This window comes from Eubalaena glacialis, chromosome 15 (assembly GCF_028564815.1).
Source record: "Eubalaena glacialis isolate mEubGla1 chromosome 15, mEubGla1.1.hap2.+ XY, whole genome shotgun sequence".
NCBI lineage: Eukaryota > Metazoa > Chordata > Mammalia > Artiodactyla > Balaenidae > Eubalaena > Eubalaena glacialis.
In genome coordinates, this window is record NC_083730.1 from 82,066,335 (window position 1) to 82,093,925 (window position 27,591).

Here is a 27,591-nt window from a genome sequence, read left to right on the forward strand (position 1 = left end):
TTACACAGTGACAGTAACACCTAATTTAATTGCCGGCGTGTTTACCCATCCTTTTCCTCTGCAATGAGCCTGAATCCTGGCGCACACAGACCAGGAACTCGATAAACAGTCCGCAAATGAATGAGTGAATGAATGAACGAGTGAATGAATGAGTTCTAGATTCACCATAGCATTCCCCAGCCCCTAGCATCACATCTGGTTCATCACATCCAATATTGGCTGAAAGAAGAAGGAACGACATTAGGAAAGTTCATTTTTCCTCTATGTCTAAATGATGGCGTGAATTTTTCTTTTAATCTGTGACTTGATTGCTAAAATGTTCTTGGCATTGTATTCATTCCTTTAGTAGTCACCGAGCCCTGCTGTGGGCTTGAATTAGCTGAGATTGTGTATTTACAGCCAGAACTCAGATATCAGAGGGATCTGTTTGAATTCCAGCTCTGCTCTTTACTTACCATGTGTCGTTGTGTCTTTGGATGGGTTACTTAACCTCTCTGGGCCTCAGATTCCTCATCTATCAAAGGGAACTAATGATACCCACCCACAGAGTTAGTATGAGGACTGAATGAGAGAAGGAGCAGGTGGGGAGTGGAGCACACTGGTTAGAACAGGGGCCCAGAGTCAGACTGGCTTAGAACCGTGGTTTGTCAGTCAGTGGCTGTGTGACCCTGGGCAGGAGAGCTAACCTCTCTGAGCCTCAGTTTCATTATCTGTAAAACGAGGCTGACAGTTTTTGCTTTACAAGGTTTCTTAGGAGAATCACATGAAATCAGGCGTATCAAGGTGTAGGCAACTCTCCATGCCCAACATAGTAAGTATTCATGAAACTCTAGCTATTCTGAGAGGTGGTAAATGATCAATACAATGGTGAACATACACATACTTGTGTGCAAATTATATATCAATTACGTACTTATACACACATCACATCCGTCTGTCCGTCTATTACCTATCCACGTATCCACTTACCCACCATGCTACCTATAATCATCCATGATCTTCAACTGAGACTTGTTTCTTCACCTGCTTGAGGTGAGATTCCCAGGGTAGCTGACTCACAGGGAGTCGGATTCGCCCGCCTGTCCAGAGTTGCCCAGTAAGTCGGCGAGGGGCAGCCATGGTGACTCAGGGCTGTCCCCGCTTGTTGTCTCAGGCACTGGGTTTGCTACTGCTGGAGGTGAGGTGGAGGGTGGGAGTGGGCTGCCCAGCCAATTAGACCACAGTGACATTTAAGTATTAGGGATGGCCGAGACCGTGGGTGGATTCCCTCCCCGGGAGACTCTGTTCTTGAACAGCCACCTACACTCATTACAGGCCAGAGCCCAGAATAAATATGTCCCCACTGCAGACGGCCAAGCGAACAATCGCAACAGGCTCCAAGCCTCCCAGACTCTCAGTGTAACTGCATAGAAGTTGCAGCCTCCAAATGTCCATCCCTGTCTCCTTTCCGCTGCTCACATCCTCCTTTCCAGCTGTAGCTGCTAAAGTCTTTGCTTCTCTCACTATCTTATGGCATCTGGAGCCCCTGGACACACACACACACACACACACATGCACGCGTGCACACTGGCTGGTAAGATATCAACTGGTACTACCACAGCTCGGCACTTTTACTTAAGTGAAATATACAAATAAGCCATAACCAGCAATTCCTCTCCTAAGTATGTATCCAGAAGGCATGCACACTCATATTCACCTATAGACATGTACCAGAATGTACTAGAATATTCTAGAATGTTAATAGCAACCCATTCATAATAGCCCCAAACTGGAACCTACCCAAATGTTCACTGACAGAAAAATGGATAAATTATGATATATCCGTATAACAAAATATATTCATACTGGACTGTTAATAAGCAAACTACTGCTAACCGCAAAAGACATGAAGTTCTAAACCTAATGTTGAGCAAAAGAAGCCACACACACACTGAATGACTCCATTTATATAAAGTGCAAAAGCAGACAAAACTGGTCCATGTGTTAGAAGTCAGCACAGCAGTGACCCTTGGTGGGTGGGGAGGATGGAAAGGGGGTGGGTGAGCTGGGGGCAGGTGATGCTCTGCGTTTTGATTTGGGTGTTGGTTATATGGATGTGCATTTAGTGGAAATTAATCAGGCTGCGCTCTTAGGATCTGAACACTTTGGCAGGTATGTGATCCTTCCAAAAACAATTTACTTTAAAAAAAATCAGCGAGGAAAGGATGAACAATTAATACAACAGTGTTAAGCTTTAAAATCTAAGCCAATATTGACACCCCAGGTAACTATTTCTAAACGCTTCACACAGACCTGAGGGGCAGCATCTACAGGGGCATGAGGGGCTCCAGGCCTGGCTGTGCCTGCTCAGGTGTTTATCGGAGGCTGAGTTGAAGGTGAGGGCTGAGCTCTAAGCAGGAGCAGGCACTAGGCAGGTGTCCAGGGTGCCCAAGGCTCCAATTGTCCAGGCAAGTCAGTCCAACTATCCACGGCAACTGCTCCGAGCTTGGGATTTCTGTGGCTAACGCCAGTGCCCTAAAAGCTGCTTGTGCTTGGGTGGTGGGGAAGGGAAGCGAGGAGAGGATGAAGGTTTACTGAGCACATGTGGGACCTCTCTCACATCCAGGCGTCCTTCCCAGCATCCCTGCAGGGTCCACGTTATCACCCACCTCTTACAGGTGAGGATGTGGAGACCCAGAGGGGTGGAGGACCTGCTCACGGATACATGGCCATGGCGCCAGCCTGTTCCTGATCTCTCGTCTCATCCACAGTGTGGGTACCCTGTTATTGGACATGATTTTGGGGCCATGAAAGAGACACACAGCCGAGGGAACCCAAATCCCAACTCTACCATTTACTGCTTGTCGGGTGATTTCGGGAAGTGACTTCAACCTCAGCTTCTTCATCTGTAAAATGGGGACAATAGAAACAATACCAGCTAACGTGGACTGAGCCCTTTCTATGTGCCTGACACCAGCCTAAGCACAAGAGCCCCAGGAGGTGGGTACTCTTGAAGTATTTCATTGATTCCAATGTATATTTCCTCACATTGTAACTAACATCTCTGAAATCAGAATGTGTTTTCCATTCGTTGACAGGTCACAGTTTCACGGGCACTGCCCTTCTCTCTTCGTAGTACATAAAAGAAACGGCGCATATTCTAATTGACGGCATCTTTGATTTAATCAAGTTCGGGATCAGCCCCATTTTTACAGATGAGGGAACTGAGGCTCAGAGAGGTTAAGTAGAGCTGATTTGAACCCAGGCAGGCTGGCTCCAGAGTTTACGCTCTTAACTCCCATCTTTTGTTTCTTAACAATTTTCTCAGACTCCAGCACATCATAGGCCCTCAGTGAATGGTAGCTACAATATCACTACTAACATCACCTATGGCAATGAAGATTAATGAGGTCCGCAGGCCTCAGTAGCAGAGTCAGTCTGGACATCAAGAGAAGGTGTTTCAGTGGTTTAAGGATACATTTAGTACCTCTCTAGCTTCTGGGGCAGTAGGCCCAAGCACTAGTGTACACACAGTATCTCCCTCTGCAACAAAGATCATGTTTTTCGAAGAAGAGAAGCAAAGCTGGGAATTTTCCACCTTATCTAAAGGTCAACATCTCTTCCGACTGTGGCCCCAGGCACCTCAAATAATGCTGTTTTTGACCCCATATCTCAGGTGACACAGTAAACCTATGGCCCAGATGGCAAGGCAAATGAAAGACGTTTGATGTAAACCAGCCTAAAAGAGGCTTGTCAGAAACAATGAGATAAAACCATCTAGAGGTTTCTCTCCCGCAAACTCCTCAGCATCAAGGCCGGGGACCCAGGCCAGCGTGAATGGTGGGCGGTGGGCGCTGGGGGCCACCTCCTCTGAAGACCGACAGACCGGCTCTCAGCCCAGCTCTGCCCCCTCTGAGCCCACACGGCCTTGGGGACTAACTGGGCCTCATCTGTGTCCACATCTGTAACTGTGGGTGTGGTCAACTCCATGACGGTCCCCCAAAGATATCCACACCCCAATCCACAGAAACAGTAAACATTCACATGGCAAAAGGGACTCTGCAGCTGTGATTAAATTAAGGTTCTTGAGGTGGGGAGATTACCCTGGATGACCAGGGTGGGCCCAACATGGCATCACAAGGAGCCTTAGAAAAGGGAGGTGAGAGTCACAGGAAGGTGGCAAGTGAATCGAGAGGCAAAAGAGAGGCAGAGGGAGATCTGAGTACGGAAGAGGCAGCTGAGGGATGTTACGTGAGAAAGAACCACCCGGTCTTTGCTGGCTGTGCAGACGGAGGAAGGGGCTGTGAGCCAAGGAAGGCAGGCAGCCTGTAGAAGCTGGAAGGGGCAAGGGGCGGATTCTCCCCTAGAGCCCCCAGCATGGAAGGCAGCTCCTCGAGGCCTTGATTTTAACCCTGTGAGACCCATTTTGGACTTCGGACCTCCAGAGCTGAAAGATAAATTTTTGTTGTTCCAAGCCACTGAGTTTGTGGTAATCTGTTAATGCAGCAATCAGAAACTAACCCAGTGGGGCAGTAAGTACTGTCGCAGAGGGGGGCATGAGGGTGAAATGGGGTCACAGAAGTACAGCGCTTGGCCCAGCGCCTGGCCAGAACGTGTGCTCCTTGGACGTGGATCATATCATGGTTCATAATGTTCTAACATTATTATTTCTAGTAATATTCTAATACTATTTCTAATAATAATGTTCTCCTGCCTGGATGACCACACTGCCCCTCATGGCTGCTCCGGCTTCCCCAATCCATTCTCCAGCCAGCACTCTGAGTGGTGGCTTCAAAATGCAAAGCTGACCAAGTCGCTCCCCAGTGCCCTCCGGATAGAGACCCAACTCCTCCAGCGCCCAAAGGCCCTGCACAGTCTGGCCCCTGCAGACAGCTCCACCCCTTCACTCACAGACCTCCAGCCACACCAGCCTACCTCAGGGCCTTTGCTCGGGTCGTTTCCTCAGCCAGCAACGCTCTCTCGATCTGTCCTCAAAAGCCTTCCCAGCTAGGTCCCTATTCCCGCCAGACCCCGTGGCACTGTGCACTCCATCTTTGCAGCCCTTGTCATGGCTCTCATTGTACACGTGTCAGCTGGAGTCTTTGATTAGAGGCTGTCTCTCCCTCCAGACTGTACACACCACGAAGGCAGGGTCTAACCTATCTGGTTGCTGTTGTACTCCCAACACACAAAAGCTTCTGAAGGAACAAATGGATGCAATGCTACGGCTGCTTCCTGTGGCCAGGCCTCCTCTTCCAGGATTCCAGGGAGTGAGAGTCCCATCAGAGCATCATGTATCACATCCAACCAAAGAAAAACAATTTCTCAGGGGCCTGTGTCTTCACCTTTCTTGGCTTATTTGTTCGTGTGCTTTTTGGGGAGTTCTAAGGGTAACAATCGGCCTATTTGAGAAGGATGGGGTGTTGGGCTTTCGGGCAGGCTTGGTCTTACATTTCAATGTCCCTAGACAGGGCATGTAGGGTCTCCTCTGCCACACCTGGTCTACTTCCTGCATTGACACCATCTGCCTGGACCTCATAGGTATTTAAGCACTGGAGCAATGGTTGACAAACTTGAGTGTGCATCAGAATCCCCTGGAAGGGCTTGTTAAAATAAAGATGGCTGTTCCCACCCCAAGAGATTCCGATTCTGGGAGTCTGGGGTGAGCCCTGAGAATGTGTTTTTCTAACGAGTTCCCAGGCGATGCTGATGTGGGTAGTCTGGGGACCCCACTTGGAGAACTGCCGTTCAAGCCAATCTTATTTCACTGAGACCCAGAGATCATGAAGTTGACAATCACTGCCCCTTTAGTGAGTGCCACGCAGGCCTGGTGGTGTTCTAGGTGTCGGAGATACAAAATGCAAGACAGGCCCATCTTCACCTGGGGCTGATCGGCCAGAGGAGAAGTCAGGTGACAAACAAGCAGCCAAGCAAATCGATGAGATGTTCAGAGAGGCACAAGTGCTATGAAGAGAATAAACAGATTTATCGGACAAAGTGTGGTGGGGCTGGGGGCCTCTTTAGTTAGGAGGCTCGGGGAAAGTTGCTCCAGAGAGGTAGCCATGCTGCGAGAAAAGAAAGAAGGAAGCCAGCAGTGTGAAAATCTGAGGGAAAAGCGCTCCAGGCTAAGGGACCAGCCAGTGCAAAGGCCCTGGGGCAGAACCAATGCAGCATGCTTGATTGCACAGCCAAGGCCATATGGCTGGGCTCTAGAGAGCATCTCCCAGTGCCTGCCCTCCCCAAGTGTTGATCCTCCGAATAAAAGAAACAGGTGGGTGGAAACAGTCTCAGCTCTGCCTGATTTTAGGTCCCAAGGCAGCTGGTTTCAAAGTCAGCTGTTAGTTTAAAAATACTTGGTTCTGTCAGAAGGGATTTACAACCCCTCCGTGGCTTCTCCTCCTCACTCACTTCTCAGCATCCCCAACCCCACAAAACTCGAAACCCACTTAATTGCCCCCCACTCTTTCCCTCTCCCTGGAGCAAATAAATCACATGCCAAGCGACAAGTTGCTGCTCCATCCAATTCCAGACGCAGGCAATCTCTAACTTCCAAGCCCTTTGTGAATCTAACACCAAGGATATGAAACCTTGGGACTCTGGGGCTTTATAATAAAAAAAAAAAAAAGCCAGGTTAGCTTCCTATAAAAAATGGGAAATGCCAGAAAGCAAGTGAGAAATGCCAGCTGTTTGCCACCTGCTTAACCTGCCATACGTCCAGGAAATGAAGAGTTATAGAGTTCCATTAAATAAGGCGTTGGCCAGGGAAGGCTCGTGTCCCAGCCAGACAAGAAAGGTGGCCCTCCAGGCATCAGAATACGCAAAGCAGGAGCTAGCAGTACTTGAAAGAAGGGTTTCAGTATTTTTTGTTTTTGTTTTTTTTTCCAAATGCATCCCTGCAAAGCTTGGAGAAGCGGGAGGGAAAAGGAAGCTTACAGTCTCGATCTCACTGGATTCTTCTCTCTGATTTTGCTAAATCCAGAGAGGCCAAGCGTTGAATGCTCTGGGACCTTCAAGGACTGAGATGGGGGTTCTGCCCATTTAAGGGGGTACCCCTGGCCCTGACTGGGACATTCTGCCCTCCCTGGTCTGTGCTTTATAAGGGAAGGAGCGTTTCAAGGGCACAGGCAGGCAGGCAGCCAGCCAGGGAGGTGTGGGCCTCCAGCTCACTGCAAGAACTCCTGGCTGCTTCCTCTGCCTCTCATCACACTCTGTGGTCCAGCCACCATCCAAGACCCGCTCTTCTTGACCTTGTCCAGAGGCATTCCAGGACATGTTCCTCCCAAACTCTACAGCATCTCTTCTCAGCGTCTCCTAAGGGTCAGACTGTGCGTCTCACTCAGAATCCCTCACACTGCAATCATTCCAAAACTACCTTAAGAGTTTTGCCAGGGGCTTCCCTGGTGGCGCAGTGGTTGAGAATCTGCCTGCCAATGCAGGGGACACGGGTTCGAGCCCTGGTCTGGGAAGATCCCACATGCCGTGGAGCAACTAGGCCCATGAGCCACAATTGTTGAGCCTGCGCGTCTGGAGCCTGTGCTCCGCAACAAGAGAGGCCGCGATAGTGAGAGGCCTGCGCACCGCAATGAAGAGTGGCCCCCACTTGCCGCAACTAGAGAAAGCCCTCGCACAGAAACGAAGACCCAACAGAGCCATAAATAAATAAATAAATAAATAAATAAAATTTAAAAAAAAAAAAAGAAGGAATGCTATCTTAAAAAAAAAAAAAAAAAGAGTTTTGCCAGATCAGCCAACTCATTATTTACCACTTGCTAATAGTTTTCTTTAGATGCACTGCCTCTGAAAAATAAGTGTATTTTAGAAAGAAACTTTTATTGTTACCTTCTGTCATTACCAGAAGGAAAGCCAGAATTTCTAGCCCCATATAAATGTTAAAATACATACAACGAAAACAAACCCACTAAAAAACAATATTAAATCCTTGCTTGGCATCATGGTCTGACAAATGGTCAGAGCTTAAGGCCTCCTCTTTTTGTTTAAAAAAAAAAAGTTTAGCAAGTAAGGGTTAGGAAGGTGTTAAATACTAGCACTGAATGAAGAGTTTCTCCTTAATGTCACCAGAAGGATGGAGAAAGAATTGAAGAGAAAAATCATGCCCCCCACTATGTGATTCGATGTTATTTGGGGCCAGTGGTACCTGTCCCACCTTCTGGGAAATCCAGACTCATTAATCTCCAGGCCTGCAAACCCTCCCCTCTTGCCAATTATGTATTAACAGGGACTATAGGCCAGATATGTGCAGGGACAAGACAAAAGGGCCATTTCCTTGGCGATGGAGCTGGCATTCTCGCAGGGGAGACAGACAGTAAGCAAACAGAATAACCGCAGTTTATAACGAGGGCCACGGAGAAATGCACGTGGGATCAGGCACACAATGAGAGGATGGAGGTGGGTCCTCCATGAACAGGTAGTCAGGGTTGGCATCTCAGGAGGGGACAGCAGGGACTCCCTTCCCAACGCATCCTGTTGTTTCAGGGCAAAGACTCTGGACCGATTTCTGGCAACATCTAACCAAATGCCCCTTATCTAATCTCTCCAAGAAGGGCAGGCATCGTCTTGTTTAGCATGATGCCCATCTCCCAGAGGCCTCCCAGGGGACCAAGACAGAGCCAAAAGGTTCCCAGGCATCATCACATTGAATAACTCATCATCACATTGAATAAGTGAGTCTGGTTATTCCCATTGTACAGATGAGGAAACCAAGGCAATGAGTCAGCCTGGACAGGAGCATACACTTCAGAATAAGAATCACCGGAGCTAAAATGCTGTCCCTTCCTGGCTGTGTGGTCTTGGGCAAGTTACCTGAAATCTTTGGAACTCATAGTGCCTTGTGAACTGTGAGGTGGAGTGATTCGGGCAAAGGGGTTGGTTATACGTGTGAGTATGTGTGTGATCTCTACGTGCAGCTTTCATACCTGCTACTTGGCACTGCCTGGAGTTGATGGCGCTCTCTCCACAAGGCGCTGAACTGAGACCTTTTCACACCAGCCTTCCCAGGAGGGGAGGCTCTATGCTACAAATGAAAAAATGCACATGCAGGAAGGTTAAGTAACCTACCCAGATCCCCACAGCCAGTAGGTGACAGGGCCAGGACTTGAGTCCAGGTCTCGAATCACCTTTCCAGGATTTCATAAGATCCCTTGGCAAAGGATGGTTTAGCAAAGCAGGAACCGGCCAGGCCCAGCTCAGAGGGCCTGACCTTGGAAACCCTTGTTTATCCACTGAGCTCACCCGCCTCCCTCCCTTCCCAACTCTAGGCCTCTCCTTCCACCCTTTCAATTCAGGGCCAGCCCTCGTTTGGCCTCACTGCCCCTTTGCTGCTTCTGTTTGGGAACTCCCAGCTGCCACCCACAGACAGGCAAGGCAGGCTGCAGAGGGCTAGACCATCGGAGGGGGTCTGGAGAATTTCTGGATGCACCTGTGCAAGTCTAGCGGGCAGTACACATGGGCCAGGCCCAGGGGAGGTGCTCAGGGAATGCTTCTAGAACGGGTGAACGGACGAACAAAGGAATGAGTGATTGCGACCACCTTCCTTCTTCCCATCGTCCGCGGGAGCTGGAAGAGCTGTGCTCAGTGCCGAGGCAGGTCTTTCCCTACTGGCTCAGTACACGAAACAGACCATAAGCCAAACCAGATCCAGTTAGCAATGATGCTTCCAGCCTTTCCCCTGCACAAGGTTCCCTGTACAAGGTTTCCTGTGGCACAAAAAGACCAGACCGACCCGGGTCCTTCCCTCTGGGGCTGGATATCAAAACGCATCAGTTCTTGTTGCCCCCGACCAGAACCACATTTTTTTTTAAGCTAAACAGTCAACTGAATTACTGTTTTTGAAACATATACATACACCACCTAATTTATATGCATTAAAATCCACAGAGAGGATAGACTCCAGGGTGTTAGCAGGGCCAGTCCCAGGTCATGGGATTAGAAGCTTTGCAAAAAACTTTTTTCTCACTGCTTATCTCTCTTTCCTAATTTTTCTCCAACAAACACGTATTACTTTTGTAAAATGAGAAAAAAGGAAAAAAGCACCTTTGAGTCAGACGGAAATGAAACCAGACACATGTTTACTCTATAGACGGTTTGGAAAATATTGAAAGGGTGACAAACTAAAATGAGGAAGCAGAGTCGGAACCGAATTCCTCCTCCCAGTAGCCCAGTCTCGCTTGGAAGACTCTCTGGCTGTCACTCTCAGGGAGGGAAGCAGTTTTTCGCTCCTCTGTCTTCTGCACAGGCTTTATAGCCTGGTCAGGGCACAAAGCCAGGGACTGGCCCTTACCTGAAAGTCCCAATGGAACTCTCTCACCTTGAAAAAATTCAATCCTGAATGAAGAAGATGGATTTGACTATTTGATATTTTAAAATGACTGTGGGGCTGGCAAAGGAGAAAGGGCAGACAGTTGAATGGTGGGTGTAACCCCACAAAACAGCTGTGTCCTTTCCACCCATGAGAGAAGGGGGAGGGGAAAAGGGGACGGAGGAGCAGGGGAGGAGGGGAGGGGGAGGAGGAGGAAGGGGGAAGGGGAGGGGGAGGAGGAGGAGGGGGAGGAAGGGGGAGGGGGAGGGGGAGGAAGGGGGAGGGGAGGAGGGGGAGGGGGGAGGAGGAGGAAGGGGGGAGAGGGAAGGGAGAAGTGTACCTTCCTAGGGGATACTGGGAATGTACCTGAGCCTGGAACCTACCCAGCCATGGTGTAAGAAAACATGTACAGAAATTTCTAGAATTCAAGTTGTAGACTAGTGTTAGAAATCATTGGGTCCATTTCCTTCACGGAAGAGATGGGGAAACCGAAACGCACAAAGGGGGATGGAATTTCCCAAGGTCATGCTTCAACTGGCACAGCCTGGCTCGAACCCAGACCCGTCTGAGACTAAACCGTGGGTTCGCAGCCACAGAGCCACACTGCCTCCTAAGAATAAGAAATACCATTCATTGAACTTTCCCGTGAGCATTCTGCTAAAGGTTTTACACGAATGATCTTATTTAGTCGTACTCTTGACCTCAACCTTTTTCGGGAGGTACTGGTCCTATTTCGCAGATGGGAAAACTGAGACTCGGGCAGGTGAGGTCGTTTGCTAAGCTCACGCAGCTCAGATCCATGAAGCAGAACTGGCATTCTACCCTCAGTCTATTTGACACCTGCATCTTGTTCTCAACCCCTAAGCTACTTGGCCCCTTTGGGAAATGGAAAGAACAGAAGCTGAAGGACGAGGAAACCAGCGTTTTCAAGCTCCTGAGACAAGCCTGGAGTTCATCTCATCCTCACGAGAGCCCCAGGGGTTAGGGGTGACTTTTCATCTTCCCATTTTTCCAACGAGGAAGCAAAAGCCCGAGGGAATGAATGCCTGGCCCAGGGTCCTTCTGGCCAGAACGTGGAGGCAGAATCTGGGTCCAGTTTGCCCAAAGCTCCTGGCCTTTCCACTGCCTCTCCCTTCTTTGAGAAGGCCTCTGGCGCTGGGCCACCCCAGGACACACCCAACTAGCCCACTGTCTACACTGCTCTAGGTCAGGGTTGCAGGGAATTTCGCAGAGTGTAGACATGCAGGCCTACTAGAACCAAGATCCTAAGACAGGGGCTGCAAACTACGGCCCAAGGGCCAAATCCAGGCCATTGCCTATTTCTGTATAGCCCATGAGGTAAAAAAGTTAGAAGAAATCAAAGATCAGAGCAGAAAACTCAGAGACGAAGAAAGCAATAGAAAAGATCAATGAAACTAAAAGCTGGTTCTTTGAAAAGATAAACAAAATTGATAAACCTTTAGTCAGACTCATCAAGAAAAGAAAGGGAGAGGGCCCAAATCCATAAAATTAGAAATGAAAAAGAAGTTACAATGGACAGCACAGAAATACAAAGGATCGTAAGAGACTACTACAAGCAACTATATGCCAATAACATGGACAACCTAGAAGAAACGGACAAGTTCTTAGAAAGGTACAATCTCTCAAGACTGAACCAGGAAGAAATAGAAAATACGAATAGACCAATTACAAGTACTGCAATTGAATCTCTGATTAAAAAACTCCCAACAAACAAAAGCCCAGGACCAGATGGCTTCACAGGTGAATTTTACCAAACATTTAAAGAGTTAACACCTATCCTTCTGAAACTATTCCAAAAAACTGCAGAGAAAGGAACACTTCCGAACTCAATATATGAGGTCACCGACACCCTGATACCAAAACCAGACAAAGATACCACAAAAAAAGAAAATTACAGGCAAATATCACCAATGAACACAGACGCAAAAAATCCTCAACAAAATACTAGCAAACCAAATGCAACAATACATTAAAAGGATCACACACCATGACCAAGTGGGGTTTATCCCCAGGGATGCAAAATTTTTCAATATCCACAAATCAATCAGTGTGATACACCACATTAACAAACTGAAGAATAAAAACGATATGATCATCTCAATAAAAGCTTTTGATAAAATTCAGCATCCATTTATGATAAAAACTCTTCAGAATGTGGGCGTAGAGGGAACATACCTCAACATAATAAAGGCCATATATGACAAACCCACAGCCAGTTTGAAACACCTTTAAATAAAAGTTTAAAAAGTTCAAAAGAGGAATGATACTTTGTGACCTTGGGAAAATTATAAGAAATTCAAATTTCTGTGAAATAATGTTTCGTTGGCACACTGCCACACCCTGTTTCCATACTGTCTGTGGACGCTTTCGTGCCACAATGGAAGCGCTGAGTAGTCGTGACAGAGACCATAGAACACGGCTGAAAATATTTCCTGTCTGGCCCACTATGGAAAATGTTTGTTGGCCTTTGTTCTAAGAAACTGGGGTGGCTCAACACAAATTGGGCTACTAGAACTAGGAGTTTGACAAATTTGAGCCATTCTCCTCTGCACTGAGAACTGGGTGTGGTCAAGGTCAAGTGGGTTTTCCATTCATTCACTCCCTTACTCGTTCATCCATTCATTCAACCATTCATCCATCCGTACGGGCATGGAGCCAACACTCCCCGCCAGGCGTGGGGACGCGGAGCCTGGCGGGTGAGGCAGTGCCACAGATGCAGGGGCACAGCTGCGGATTCGGTTGGGGTGATGCGGGAGAAGGCCAGAGATGTGGGACCAGTGCAAACGCCGGCCAGGAGCTTCTCTGCAAGCCTGAGTTCCACAACAGTGGAGACAGGACGCACCGCCAACCGCCACCCCCGAAGGAGGGGGAAAGAGGCTCCATCAAGGACCGCCCCAAGCCCGACACGCCGTCACCCCAACCCGGAAGCACATGCCAAGTTCATGTCATGCAATTTACACGTTTCTAAGTCTCCTGCCTCTTCCTCTCTGCCATTCCCTGCCTGAATCCCCTCACCGCACCCTACCAGAGCCTTCCCAGGCAGCCCCTGGGCATGAAATTAGCTGGACGGATGCTCACCCGAGTGAGGTAAATCCCAAATTGCTTTAGAATGCCTTCCTTGCAGACCACTGGCTTGGACAGGGCCACGAGGCGGAGATTACCCGATCTGCTGCCACCAAAGGATCAGTGTAGCAAAGGACACATCTGTGCATACTGATATGTATGTGTGCATTGTTTCTACGGCAAGGACCTCTGCCTGTACGCATGTTTACGTGCACATGAACATGGGTGTACACACGTGAGTGAATTCATGTGTGTACGTGTGCAAGAATGTAGTAGTGTGTGCGTATATTTATGTATGTGCATCCGTGTGTGTGTGCGCGCGTGGCTGTCTTTGCATTTATAGGTACACCTGTGTCTACCTATGGGTGTGTTTTCTGTGACTGCAGTTGGAAAGTAATGCAGGTAGTGTCATGCCAACTCCAGAACTGGCCACAGCCTCCCTCACCCCTTAAAAAGCACTCTGTGTTTTCATGTCCCCCAGTCTCCGAAATGCTCCAATGAAAACATTGTTTGTCTGAAAACTGGAGGCTCAGCTTGCCAGGGGCTGGGGGTAGATGGGGCTGGGAGTAGGCAGTGACTGTTAATGGGTACAGGGTTTCTTTCTGAGGTGATAAGATGTTCTCAAATCATATAATAACTTGGAATGGAATATAATCTATAAAATATTGATTATATTTTTATATAAAATATAAAATACTGAATCACCTGAAACTAATAAAATATTGTAAATCAACTATACTTCAATAAAAAATTAGATCTGGTGATAGTTGCACAATTTTGTAAATATACTAAAAACCATCGAACTGTATGGATGAGTGAATTTTGTGATTTATATATAAAGTTGTTTAAAAAAGAAAAAGCTGGAAGTTCACAAAAATTCCCACTCACTTCATCCCATTGCATTTATAGAGGAACCTTGGTGTGGGAAACGGGAAAAAAACCTGATTTCTCAGCCTGGGAAGAAATTTCACCAGGGAAGGAATTTCTCCAACTTTATAGAACCCATGCCTCTGCCAGGCTGACAGCAAGGAACACTGTGTCCTTTGCACTTGAAGCTTTGTATCAATAGATAAATCTAGAACACCGAGGGGGGTTAAGGCAGGCTGGATGCGCAGGATTCCTGGAATGAACACTGGGAGGGAAATGAACTTGAACTACCATTTCATTACCCCAAGAGGAACAGAGAAGAATCCAGAGACAGGGGAATGTGCTGGGAGGAATCATTCCTTTTAGAAGTAGAAACAGATACAGAGAGGGGAAAGGAGAGAACTCATCGGGCAGGTAGTAGTGCCCAGCAGTTAGGAGCTGAGAATTTGGAGTTGGGCAGAACTGGGCTCCAGATCCAGGCCTGGACCTCTTACATTATGAGCCTCTGGGCAAGCTGCTGAAGATAAATGCCGGTGGACAAGGCAAAATCTACCTTCCAGGTCTGGGGGGATTAAATTAGAAAACTCTTGCATGGAAGAGACAATGTCCTGTGATCACCAAATTCTGTTTCCTGTTGCTCCCTCCCAGATTCCCCCCTGGAGACCACACTTCCCAGTCTCTTTGTAGTTATGCAGTACCACGGGACTGGTTCTGGCCAATGGAAAGTGACCCCTAGCACTTCCTGGCTGGGGTAGTGAGAAGCCCATCGCCGAATCTGCAGCCTTGTGCCACGGTGACTGTGGAGGCCCTATGATGATAGGGTAGAGCCATAAGACTGGAGTTTCCTGGATCCCTGAGTAACTTCATGGAAGACAGCTCCCCTGGAGCACTGCCCAAACTATAGCAAACTCAATGAGCGAGAAACCTTGAGTAAGCCAAAGAGATCTCAGGGTTGTTTGTCATTGCAGCACACGCCTATCCTATCCTGACTATAGTACCTGGTTAATAGGTAATTGGCAGAAGGGAAAGGTCTGCAGGTGTGGGGGTGTCCCAGCAGGTAGGACGGGTACCACCAGCCCCAAAGAGCATTGAATCACGTAGTGATGAAGTGAGTGAGGGCTTAAGAAAATGGAAATAGACAAACTAGTAAAATAAAAATAAGATACTCTGGCTGGGGCCACGCTTCTACAGGAACCATCACCGGGGAAACCAGTCTCCGCGATGGGAGCTGCATTTTCCTCTGTGCTGAAGAATCGTGGTTCTTTTCCAAATGGCCCACAGACATCTCCATTTGTCTGTAACTGGGCAGCACGGTGGTTTTAAAGAAGCAATAAACAAGACGAAAAGACAACCCTCAGAATGGGAGAAAATATTTGCAAATGAAGCAGCTGACAAAGGATTAATCTCCAAAATTTACAAGCAGCTCATGCAGCTCAATATCAAAAAAACACACAACCCAATCGAAAAATGGGCAGAAGACCTAAACAGACATTTCTCCAAAGAAGATATACAGGTTGCCAACAAACACATGAAAGGATGCTCAACATCACTAATCAGTAGAGAAATGCAAATCCAAACTACAATGAGGTATCACCTCACACCAGTCAGAATGGCCATCAGCAAAAAAATCTACAAACAATAAATGCTGGAGAGGGTGTGGAGAAAAGGGAACCCTCTTGCACTGTTGGTGGGAATGTAAATTGATACAGCCACTATGGAGAACAGTATGGAGGTTCCTTAAAAAACTAAAAATAGAACTACCATACCACCCAGCAATCCCACTACTGGGCATATACCCTGAGAAAACCATAATTCAAAAAGAGTCATGTACCACAATGTTCATTGCAGCTCTATTTACAACAGCCAGGACACGGAAGCAACCTAAGTGTCCACTGACAGATGAATGGATAAAGAAGTTGTGGCACATGTATATACAATGGAATATTACTCAGCCATAAAAAGAAATGAAATTATTTGTAGTGAGGTGGCTGGACCTAAGAGTCTGTCATACAGAGTGAAGTAAGTCAGAAAGAGAAAAACAAATAGCATATGCTACCAAATATATATGGAATCTATGAAAAAAAAAAAAAAAGGTCATGAAGAACCTAGGGGCAGGACAGGAATAAAGACACAGACGTAGAGAATGGACTTGAGGACACAGGGAGTGGGAAAGGTAAGCTGGGACGAAGTGAGAGAGTGGCATGGACATATATACACTACCAAATGTAAAATAGATAGCTAGTGGGAAGCAGCCGCATAGCACAGGGAGATCAGCTCGCTGATTTGTGACTACCTAGAGGGGTGGGATAGGGAGGGTGGGAGGGAGGGAGACGCAAGAGGGAGGGATATGGGGATATATGTATATGTATAGCTGATTCACTTTGTTATAAAGCAGAAAGTAGCACACCATGGTAAAGCAATTATACTCCAATAAAGATGTTTAAAAAAAAAAAAGAAGCAAAGGCAAATGGGAACCTAAGCTCAGTGAGATTCAATTTCACATTTTTATTAATGGCTTCCTCCTGCTTCCCACAGACAGAAAGCAAGTCAGCCAAGGGATGTGACCTAACCTCTCAATCATTTAAAAACAGAAAATGCCCCAAAAGGTTGTCACGTGACATTGTCGCATCTTCATGGGAAAGATGAAAACGCCATGTAATCCTATTACGAATATTTCCATTAGTCACCAAGCCTTACCCTGGTAATCTGTTTCAATTGAAAGTCCTGTCATTCCCCCAAACCAATTTAGAAGGTACAGGAACAAAATGTAAATGTGTGCCAATTTCTTGGAGATGGGCGAGAATCATCACTCAAGTTCATCTGGGGTTCTTTTTCCCCCTTAAGCTCTTAACCCCAGGGCACCAAGAGAATCCTTCCCAATGTTCACTCAGGTAATCTTGCCCTTCAAGGCCTCCTTAAATCCCAGAGGCGCTCTAGTTTCTATCTACAAAGCTTCAAGGGCAAAGATGCAGGGATGTTGACAAGCGAAGGCCCAGCCACCTCGAGCTCCAAGGTTCATGTGCTTTGGTTTGCTCTGGGGAGGCTTGTGGGAGGGGGTGCCTAGGCCTGAGGCCAGGACGTATATAAGAGAAGTTAGGACCAGCCAGACCATTCACTCTACCTAGCTTAGGACCAGAATCTTGACCGCATGTCAGTCCCTATACTGTCGTCTGTGCTACGTCATTTCATGCACACTGCCTGAATGGGTATAGTTGGCCCCATTTTATACCGAGGAAACGGAGGTTCAGGGTTTAACCCAAACCCTGGAGCCAGCACGTGGGGATGCTACTCCCTCCACCCAAGACCAGAACCCAGACCATTGTTTTCATGTCTTTGTCTTTTCCCATCAGATCACCCCAGCCTCCTGCTCAAACTGAGGTGTGCTTCTGTGGTTTACACCCAGGGAACCCTGGACAAGTAACAAAACTTCTCGGACAGAATAATGGACAAAGTTTGTGTCCCCCTTCCCCAATGCGTTAGGTTTCATATGTTGAAACCTAACCCCCAATGTGATAGTATTTGGAAGTGGGGCCTTTGGAAAGTGATTAGGTCATGAGGGTGGAGCCCTCATGAAAAGGATCAGTGTCCTTAAAAAAAGAGAACAACAACTCCCTCACCCCCTCCATCATGTGAGGGTACAGTGATAAGATAGCCATCTATGAACCCAGAAGTGGGCACTCATCAGACACTGAATCTGCCAGAGCCTTGGTCTTGGACTTTTCAGCCTCCAGAACTGTGAGAAGTTAATGTCTGATGTTTATAAGCCACCTAGTCTGTGGTATTTTGCTACAGCAGCCTGAACAGACCAAGACAGAGCTTAACCTGTAAAATGGAGATGAATAATCATTCACTTCTCAGGGTGGCCTGAGCAGTCAATAATGAAGTAACACACTTGGCACAGTGCCAGGCACTCAGTAGAACTCAATCACTATCCACTCCCATTATTATGATTACTCGTCCTTGAGGGTCAAGAGACGTCACACTTTGGTGCCCACTGTACACCCCCCAGTTCCAACCCAACTGAACTATTGGTACTTTTCCAAATGTGGCATCTTGTTTCTCCTACCTTCTTGCCTTTGCCTATACTGTTCCCTCCGTTGAGAACACCCTTCCTCTATTTCTTCCAAATGTCTTATTCTTCAGGAAGCAGCCCATCTCCCCTCTCCTTGAGTTCTCATCACACCCTTTGCACATCTGTTTCAACCCTTCCTACCTGGTATAACGATCGCTGAGTTTCTCATGTGTTGGATGGCTGGATGAATGGATGGATGAGTGGGTGAACAGATACATGAATTATTAAAGCCATTTTTGAACATTTTGATTGGGAACACAGGTTTTGAGCATCTACGACTGGGAAGGAGCCTTCAGTGTTGACAACGCACGCCACCACACTGGGCCAACAGAACGCCATCTCTATCAAGATTAGGAGCTACATGCAAGGCTCTCAGATGAAATTTCATAAATTATTTCAACCAGGTGGCTCCGAACTAGACCATAGATTTTATTGGCTCTCCATATTATATGTTAACACTCTTTTTGGCAGCCTGAAAATGACATTTCTCTCCCTAGCCAATATTGCCTCTTTTCCCACTTAGCAAACATTGATATGTATTTTTTCATGAATTGTCAATTTCAGTTTGTGATTTTATTCTTCTTTGCTGTGTGCACAGGAGGGTCTGTTCACTTCAGAGATGCAGAAATACCATCCTCTTGGTGTCAGAACAGCCCTGCGTTGCCCACAAGCCTGACTGTCACTTCCTAGTGCAGCTTCAAAAACCACACAGGAGGTGGGAGGAGGGAGCCCAATCTGGGGGCTTTTCCAGGAGAGAAGCAGACCCTGGACCTTCTACTCCGAGGGTGGCGGCTGACAGAGACCCAAGAGAGAGCTCATGGGCTTCAGAGTAACACACAGTCTCAGGTGCTTCCTAGCTGAGTAACCCAGACATATTATTTAACCTTCCTGGGCCTCAGTTTCCTTACCTGCAAGATAAGGGTGATAAAGCCATCCTCCGGAGAGTCAAGGAAATGCTCAGGTGTGAATCCTGGCTCCACCACTGCTCGTTGCTTTATCTTTCTGAGCCTCAGTTTTTTCATCTGTAAGCTGGACTTAATGAGCCTACAAGCCTTTTTTGAAAATTCATTTCGATAATACTTCTAAAGGGCTTACTGCTGTGCCTGGCTCACGGTGCGTGCTGAAATAATCACCACCGTTCCCCAGCAGTCCTCATGGGCACTGTTCTAAGCCTGCTACAGGCTTCATCATCTTCAAGCCTCCCCATGACCCTGTGAGCTTGGTACTCTCACCACCCCCATTTTACAGGGGAGGAAACTGAGGCTCAGGGAGGAGAAGTGACTTCCTGATCTTGCTGCGGCACTAAGTGAGGGAGCCCGGACTGGAATGCAGGTCTAGATTCTCTGGAGAAGAAAAGGTGTGAGGATCCTCTTTTTGCTTTAACAGAACCTAAAAGGTTCCAGGCACATGCCTCATCAAACAAAAGGACCAGATCTTCAAGACATCTAAAGAAAGCCATGGCCATTCATCTCACAAAAGGTAAGGGGTTTGGACACTTGACCTTGTTTGGACACTTGACTCCAAAGGTATTCTTACTAGGGTTGACCGAAGGGTTTTACTGTGATACTAAAATGGCAACATAGAGCTGATTGTCAAATTTGGACTGGATGGGGCAGGAGAGGGGGTGAGATGTGTTCCTTAGAGAGGGACCATTTTGAGAGCACGTGAAGATTTCTGAGGTTGCGAGGCAGGAACCATGAAGGCCAGTGGGTGTCCATCTGTCACCAGCAGCTCCATCTGCCTTCAGACAATGAATGTGCTCTGGTTGGATTTCTTGAGTGGGTTAAATCTACCTCCCTGTGATCTCGTCTGAACTGCTGATTTGCTTAGCAAACACTTTTTCAATAAATAATGAATAAGTAAACTCCAGCCTGCCACTGATAAATTATCATGAGTTGGGAGTTAATGGGGTGTAACACAGGCAGCAATCAGCCCTGCAGGCCGCTCCCTACCACCAACCTTCGGAAAACGTGCTAAGCTACCTCAGAGCCTCCTAAATGGGCACCTTCCTCCCCCTCTCCCACCACCCAAGATCACCCTCTGACCACCCTCTCCTCCTCCATTTATCACCAGGGTCTCAGCTTCCACGCTTCTCAGCATAGAGTTCCACAAAAATCTGAACTGAAGGGAAGGAAACATGGAGGCAAAGGTGATTCTTAGTCTTTTAGCCTTCCTGCCTGGTTTTTCATTTGGGTGGTCTGTTCTCTTTTCATATCTGGGAATATGGCCTACAGTTCCTTTCCACAGATGTGCAGTCTACTGAAATTCCCATCCGTGGATGCTTCCGTAGACTCATTTGTTGTTGGCTCCAGCCCAGTGATACCAGAATGATGTTGACCACAGCCTCCCCGCTCAACCCTGCCATCTTGAGCTGCTTTGAGGATTGGCTTTAATTACGACACACTGACTCCATCACATCCCTGAAGAATTTACTCATTCCCAGTAAATGGCAGTGCCTAAGAGAACAGCTCTCAACAAGTATTTGCTGAATGGCTTGATGGCTAGATCATTAGAAGAGTAGGTGGCTGAGTGCCTGAATGGATAGGTGGGAGGATGGATGGATGGATGGATGGATGGATGGATGGATGGATGGATGGATGGATGGGTAGTTCAGAAGGCAGATGTTGGATGGATGAATGTGTGGGAAAGGCAGGTGGGTAGATGTGGGATGGGTGGAAGGGTGGGTGGATAGGTCTATGAAGGGGGAGAGGGTATAAGGTGAATGGATAAATTGATGAGAAGATGGATAGACAGATGAGGGTCATTCACTTCTAAGGGTTCAGCTTAGGCCAACCAGGTCCAGACAAGGATGTAAATGACCCAAATGAGGATGAAACAGGTAATGTTATAATCATTTCACCAACAAGGAAACTGAAAGGTTAAAGGCCTGTCTAAGGTGACAGCAGAAGGACTTCTTGAATTCTTGGCTCCTTCCTCCTTCTGAGCTCTTCCCTTGTCACATTCGGCACCTGACAGGAGGCCCATTGTTCTGGATGCTATGTAAACAGCCCTAGTTTTTCATCTCTATACTCCATATCTGGGTGCTAAGATCAGCCCCAGGGATGTGCCAGCATCAAGGCTGAAAGCAGGAGAGGAAGAAGGAGAGCAGGGAGGCCAGAGGGGGCAGAGGTCCTGCAGAAGGAAGGGCCGCAAGGCCAGCTGAGCCAGAGAAACAGTGGTTTATTAACAAGACAGAATAACCATCCACTGGGCTGCAGTGCGGCATCTCCAATTTTGAGCAACTCTCACAGGCAGCTCTTGTTGCTCAGAGAGAGATCAGATTCCAGTGACCGAGATGCTCTGACAGTTCTCAATGGTCTACAAACGCTTCCAAAAAAGTCTGCTGAGAATCCTTGATATGTGCCTCAAATCCCAGTGGGCTGTGCTAATAACTGCGTTGGAGGGACTGGCCTCAGCTGGGAAAATGCTCAAGACGGTTGCGACCTCTTCCCTGCCTTTGAAAGTACTTGATGTGTTCCCTGCTTGGTGCTCCTCTGGGTCTTTTGAACACCTAGAAGAAATGGAATCCTCTTTTGAAGAGGAGTCGGAGACAAACCTTTTGATTAAAGGCAAGAGCAACTTCTCAGCCACAAGACTCTCTGTTTTCATCAAAGAGAGAAGATGACAAGAGGGCTCAGGCGAGGGGAGCTCTGCTTCTCATCCGTCAGTCACGGCCTGAGGATGGTCACTTCCCCAGAGACCAGAGGGCTTAAGCCCCAAGAAGGGGGTACTGATTGCAGGTCCCCTCAGTTGCCATCCCAACTTTAAACTTGGGTCACTGCTGCCTGCTAATGCAACTAGAAAGTTCTCTTTGCCAAGAAAGTACTTGTGTATGCTTGCTTTGACAGTAGCAGAACTAAGTTCAAGTCCCAGCTCCACCCTTACAAAAGTATCAACCTTATCTGGTAGTTGGGAAAAGTCAAAGTGCTTAGAACACTGGCAGACATATAGTCAGGGCTTCATAAACTATTATTATTGTTCTTATTATGTGATTTTAAATTATCCCACAATCCTCTAGTCCTGGTCACTTTATGAAGAGTTTTCAGTTCTGGCATTTCATATGCTCCTCCTAGCCACCCAGGGAAATATGTTATCCCCGATTTACAGATGAGAACACTGAGGCTCAGAGACGTGACATGATTTGTCCAAGGTCACACAGTCAGCAAGTAATCAGGTTAGAACATTCACCCAGAACTCCTAACTTCAGATCTGAGGTTCTTTCTATTGCAGCACAGGACATGAGTTGTATTTCTGTCACCTCCATTGGGTACCCATGGTGCAGGGCTAGTAGTAATAAAAACTGCAACAATAACAACAAATGCTAACACTTACATAGCACTCAGTGTGTGCCAGGTTCTGTTCTCAGTGTCTTACATGTATGAGCTCACGTAGTCCTCACAATAAACCCATGAGGTGGAGACTATTATTATCTCCATCGTACAGATGCAGAAACCGAGGCTCAGAAAGGCTAAATCACTACAAATACAAAAGAAAAACTTGTGCTGGTAAATCTGCACCAAAATCTAATTATTCAGATCCGGACAACTGGTAAACTAAACATTTCCCCACAGGCTCTTGGTATTTTCTGATGATCCAGAAGGCCAGGCACTCGAAGATCCACAGAAGCTTGACTTTGACATGCAAGAACTTTCTTTTTCAGTTTAAAATTTCTACACGGGGAGAAATTCCCATAAATTTGACTCCGTTCCCAAGGGTGAGAGAAGTGGCCAGACTATGACACTGAGCTGGAGGGCCTTGGAGAACAGCCAGAAAGAACACTGCTGTAGGTTACATATGAAAGTTGTTAAGAGAGAAAATCCTAAGAGTTCTCATCACAAGGAGAAAATATTTTTTTCTATTTCTTTAATTTTGTATCTATATGAGATGATGGATGCTCACTAAACTTGCAGTACTCATCTCAGGAGGTAAGTCAAATCATCACGCAGTACACCTGAAACTCATACAGGGCTGCATGTCAATTGTATCTCAATAAAACTGGAAGAAAAAGTAAGTAATTAAAAAAATATTCAGGGGCTTCCCTGGTGGTGCAGTGTTTAAGAATCCGCCTGCCAATGCAGGGGACACGGGTTCAAGCCCTGGTCCGGGAAGATCCCACATGCCGCGGAGCAACTAAGCCCATGCGCAACAACTGCTGAGCCCACGAGCCACAACTACTGAGCCCGCGTGCCTAGAGCCCGTGCTCCGCAACAAGAGAAGCCACCGCAATGAGAAGCCCGTGCACCACAACAAAGAGTAGCCCCCGCTCGCCGCAACTAGAGAAAGCCCACGTGCAGCAACGAAGACCCAACGCAGCCAAAAATAAACAAGTAAATAAAATAAATTTATTAAAAAAAAAATCTTCTGAACTTTAAAAAGAAAAAAAAAAAATTCAAACAAAGAATTAATTCAGTCTAAGATGACACAGGACAGCCTGGTGGAGTTAAGGCTCAGACTCTGGGCTCAGAAAGGTCAAGTTAGACCCTGACTCAGCCTCACACAAGCCACTTCATCCAAGTCCCAGGCTCCTCATCTGTAAAACGGGGACAACAATTACATGAAGCAATATCTGTAACGTTCTTAGCACAGAACCCAGCATGTAGTAGATGTTCAATAAATGTTCCCCTTAATAAATATTCACAGTGCCTTTTCACAACAATGATTCAACCAAGCAACCAACTTCCCTTATTTTTAAAAGGATGGTGGTGGCTGAGCATCAGTGATAGGTTTTGAAAACAATACGGTGCAGCGCTCAGAGAGAACGTCTCCCCCGAGTAGATTCATTTCCGGCCTCAGCGACTCCACACAGCCATTCTGATGAATTTCAGCTCTTTCCTGCTGGGCTGTTCCTGGGAATGCATCTTCCAGCTGTGCCTCAGACCCCTCCAATCGCTGTCACCAGCATCACTGAAGCAGTCCCATCATCCTTCTGGTTTGGAAGGTGAAGAGCTCCGTTCCGACCTGAATCCTAGCCCTAACCTGGAACGCACAGGACAGACACCTAGGATCACAGCTGGGGGTGTCAAAGGTCACTGAGCAGGTGAATAGGGAAGTCTGCAAGTAGCTATAAATCCACAAGCCAACAAACTCTTAAGGCTGCAAGAATTCTGAGTGCCACTTCTCCAGTTGCATCTTGCCTGTCCTTTCAACACCAGCTGAAAGGACCTCTTGTTAAAACACCATCTGCCTCAGGTTTCCATGATAACACAGTCTCCTGGTTTTTCTCTGACTCTCTGGCCCCTACTTAGCAGTGTCTGCAGGAACCCTCTGTTCCCACTTTGATTTTTTCCCCCCAGGGCCGCTGGTTCTCAAAGTGGGGTTCCCACACCTGCAGCATCGGCGTCACCTGGGAACATGTTAAAAATGCAATTTCTTAGGCCCCCATCCAAGAGCTACTGGATCCGAAGCTGAGGGTAGAGCCCAACAATCTGTGTCTACATGAGCCCTCCAGGGGATTCTAATATGCAGTCAAGTTTGAGAAGCACCGCCCCGGGCCAGCTCCCCACGCCCACGGCTCTTACTGTCTCACAGCACAGATGCCTCCCAGTTTTACATCTCTAGGCTAGAACTCATCTCTGAACAACGATTTATCTAAAAGCCTACTTAACATCATCTCTTGAAAGATTCAGTGGCCCCTCAAACTCAACCCAACTCTCGATTTTGCTCCGCGAACCTGACGTGGTTCTACAATCTCTTTCTCAGTGTGTGTTGTCAGCACCTATGCAGCCCCGTATCCCCCCTCCTGCCCTCCCCACCCCACCACCATTTCCAGTCCTTCCCTCCTCTTTCCTTCCAGTTGACACTGGAAGGCCAAACACGAACAGAACAACGCAGCCCTTTGGCAGAGGGGATCTCTGGGTGCTTGGATATCCAGAGACTAGAAAGAGTGAACACTAAATATAGTTTCTCTTTAAGGCAAATCTCTCCTTGGATTTCTGCAGTTCATCAAAAAAATCAGCGAGCGCCTGGTACCCTGCTTGGCTCTAGGGATATGGTCAGTCTCTGTCTGCCTCTCCTGTTCTCCCCTTCTGCCAAAACAAACTCTTATTTCACATTTGAAGATATATGCTCCCAATGCATATATTAATATACCTATCGATCTTCCTCTTGCCAGTCATTAGCAAGATTTATTTATCCCCCCAGCTCCCCATCGATTGAGGAAAGCAGTATTCCCAGTGGTCAATCAATTCTGATATACTCCATGACTAAGAGTCAATATCTATTTATTATTTGATTTATGGGCTTAATTATCTTAAACACGATCAGGCAGGGACAAAGCAGAAGTTGAGCAGTGCCCAAGCAACTCTAGCCAGGTAACCATCAAACCCTACCCCAGGGCCGGCGAGTTCCCAGAGTGGTGAAAACCCACTGATCTGACATCTCTCACCCTCTGCCCGTTCTGGCCACCTTGGAGTCTGCCACACAGGGAGGGAGGGAAAGGGACAAATACCAGGGCCAACTCAACAAGTGACAAGACTGGCAAGTTTGGTGGCTGGGACAATGAATCTGACTCGGACGTGGGGCAACTGTTGCCCTCGGTGGGGGAGAGGACCCAGCAGTGGAGGGTTCTAAGAGGTCCACGGGGCATGGAGAAGGGAGACAGACTTAGGTATGTCTAAGGGAAAGAGGACAAGAAGATGGTTTAATCCGGACTTTGGTCTGAAACACACAGTCTTGGGTTTAAATCTTGCCTCTTCCTAGCTTTATAACCTTAGGCACCGTGCTTCCTCTCCCTGTTTCCTTGTCTATAAACAGCAGAGTTGCGTGGTGCCTACTTCAGAGGGTTGTTAAAATGATCTAGAAGACAGAAAACCCAGAATGCACACACAGGTTGATCCGATTGCAGGGAACCAGCTTTTAATTGTAATTTCAGCTCCCTCCGTGAAGCTGCCCCTGTGCTCCTGAATCTTTGTTTAACCACCGCCTGCCAGAAGTGCAGAAGAAACCGTCCCTCTGGTTTCGGGAACACATGTTAAGGAGCTGATGTTGCCCACATTTGCCTTCAAAACATGGGACTGCAGCTGGCTATTTTTAACTGGGGTAAATAAAGCTGTTGAAGATGCCTTCATTTCCAGAGGGCTGCCAGCTCACAGTTGCTTTCCCCTTAGGGAGTCGAGCCGAGTATCTTTTAGGACCTAGGGCATTAAAACCTGCGCTGGCCACGGACATATATACACTACCAAACGTAAAATAGATAGCTAGTGGGAAGCAGCCGCATAGCACAGGGAGATCAGCTCGGTGCTTTGTGACCACCTAGAGGGGTGGGATAGGGAGGGTGGGAGGGAGGGAGACGCAAGAGGGAAGAGATATGGGAACATATGTATATGTATAACGGATTCACTTTGTTATAAAGCAGAAACTAACACACCATTGTAAAGCAATTATACTCCAATAAAGATGTTAAAAAAAAACCTGCGCTGGTTCCCACTGACGTCAGATTAGGATCCACAGCGACTGTCCACACCCTTCTTAAATCAGGGAAGCGCGTCAACAATCCTGAGACAAGCTCTCTAAAGAAAAGGGATCGCCCCAAAGCGGTCTTTCTAAATTGCAAACCGGACATTTCACTCCTCTGGTTACAACTCTGGGTGGCTTCCGCCTGCCTTTAGAAGAGTTCCGAGTCCTTAGCTTGGCTCTCGAGGTCCTTTAAGACCATCTCCGGTTTCTTGTCTCTTGTTATTCCCCATACGGATCCTACATTCCAGTTCCTGCCTCTTGCGTCCCATCGCGCCCCCATCCCCCTGGTCTTGCTGTCCCCTAACCTCCAGCCCTTTGCACGTGCCGGCCCCTCTACTGGGAATGCCAATACCTTCTTGTCCATCTGGCCAATTGGTTGGATAAGGGGGCCACTCTGGGGCCCCACAGCCAGCCCCCTATGATCCTATGGCAGCAATTAGGGCCCTTTGAGAATCACCCAGTTACTTGTCTGCCTGTAAGTGCCACGGCTGCAGAGGCCGTGCCCGCCTCTTTTCATTCCCAACATCAGGGCCAGGACCTTATACGTGATGAGTGTTGGAAGCAAATACCCCTAAACCATTCAGCCTCTTTATTGTATTTTTATCATCTACATCACCTTATTGGCATCTTTTTTCTTGCCATCACCACTAACTCTCCCACATCCTATAGCCACCCCATGACTGGTCTGTACTATATTTTACTTATGTCCCACTCATTCCTCAGTGATTCTAAGTAAATGGTACCATTCATTGTTTGCTACTATACTTGCCTAGAGAAGCAGGCTGTGATAACGCGTGCGAATGTATTTTTGGAATCTGTT

The 27,591-nt window shown here is 47.4% G+C and overlaps 1 protein-coding gene across 1 annotated transcript in view; it reads right to left on the minus strand.

Annotated features, from left to right (window-relative positions):
* Window positions 1-27,591, minus strand: part of KSR2 (kinase suppressor of ras 2) — a 390,550-nt gene that overhangs the window by 15,911 nt on the left and 347,048 nt on the right. The window lies entirely within an intron of this gene.